Source organism: Aplysia californica, unplaced genomic scaffold (genome assembly GCF_000002075.1).
Source record: "Aplysia californica isolate F4 #8 unplaced genomic scaffold, AplCal3.0 scaffold00223, whole genome shotgun sequence".
Lineage (NCBI taxonomy): Eukaryota > Metazoa > Mollusca > Gastropoda > Aplysiida > Aplysiidae > Aplysia > Aplysia californica.
In genome coordinates this window covers 676,970-678,573 of record NW_004797493.1, presented here as the reverse complement: position 1 = coordinate 678,573, position 1,604 = coordinate 676,970, and the positions used below count along the sequence as shown (strand labels likewise).

General features: G+C 39.4%; 1 protein-coding gene across 1 annotated transcript in view; it reads left to right on the top strand.

The window, feature by feature from the left end:
* The window catches only part of LOC118477798, a gene marked incomplete in the record, with an annotated part of 99,855 nt that overhangs the window by 55,216 nt on the left and 43,035 nt on the right, over positions 1–1,604 (top strand).

Here is a 1,604-nt window from a genome sequence, read left to right as displayed (position 1 = left end):
AATAAAAAATTAAATAAAAATTTTATTTTAAGAAATCGTTTTTCCTCCAATTCATTCTTCACCAAGATGCTTCTCGTTATAACTGTGTGACTTCAAAGTTAAAATATGACACTTCCTTTCTAAAAAGTTATTTTGCCCTCTTTCTCCGTTGACAAGGCCTACTACGGATCACGAGCCTTTTGGCAACAGATTCGTTCGATGGTTTGCGGATGCTCTGGTGTGATATGGTCCTTCTTTCCTATAAAAACATGAATCGTCCTTATCTTTCACCCTTCTTTCCTTTATATGTTAATCTCTCGTTAACCCTCTAATCTTCGACACTCATATGACTTTTCAATGTTGCAAGTGCCGTAAAACTCTTACTAAAACTAAAGCTAAAGCTAAATACAGGACCACTAGAACCATACTTCTAAACCATCACGACAATTCTCACGACAAACACGTGATTCACCTTGCTTCCGGGAATGAACAGTGTGCGAGGGTAGTGCATGGGCTGGAAGCAGGCAGCCACCAGGGCTAGGCCCACGTGAAGGAACATCAAGATCTCCACTGTCCTGTATCTGTTTGGGTTGGAGTCAAAGAACAGTGCAGGGACATAGTCATGATCAAGCTGTTTGAAGAAAAGCGCACAGATAACAGTGCTCTAACGTGAACAGGGAAAAATACCATTGGACGCTACCTCAAAATTACAACGTTTTATTTGCTCTGTACCTAGTTTTGAGAAACTTGACGTAAAAAATTTTGAGTTTCACAATATGTCAAGCTTTTCCGAAAGCATTTCTTTTAATAATCTTCTTAACGACTCCGAATAACTTGCGATTTTGGGTAAAGCAGATAGATACAACATTTGGTTTCTAGCCTCATGGTTTTAGAGATTAAAAACAGCTAAATATGTCAGATAGAACTTTGTAATTCTGAGGTAGCTCAGTATTTGCCTTTCCATCTTTGAGCCAATTAAAAAAGTGTCCTCAAAATTCAGTGGCGCCCTCTTCACAAATGCGCACCCTGAGCGAACAGAGTTACCCGACTTGTGTGGTGTGAAAAAAATCAAAGTGAAACTAACACGTTTTTTAATAAATAAGAATTTAGATTTCGGAAGAACGCTTTTTAAAGTTACGCTGACAAAAAACACGAAGACTGTTTTCTTCCTTTAATCTGACTTAAAAATGAGAGGCGAGAGGTCATTATTTTTTTAAAAAACCTAAAACTCCGCACTGAACGAACCAGAACATCTGATGAACAGCAATCGATCTGCGCGGAGAAACGAAAGCTTCAAAACTAAGACTGCAGCGCCATCTGAGCCATTGCGCGACTTCCGCGGACACTTTTTTAGCTGAGTGAACCATCTTGTTGTGTACGACATGTTCTATCTTTGACTGAGCTCTCTTAGTCGATAAAGTACTCGATATTGGCTAATATCGACTAGTGCCTACCGCCACTCGTACCTTCGTCTCTCTGGAAACCAGCAGACCACAATGAAGGCAATATTTGTTGTTATAAGAAAATTTCCAAGAATCGATCGGATACTTAGGTAGGGCTAGGCCTGTAGTTTCAATTTCAATGTCCTTTTTTGGAAGCAACTAGTTTGCAGTTCTAAATCACCC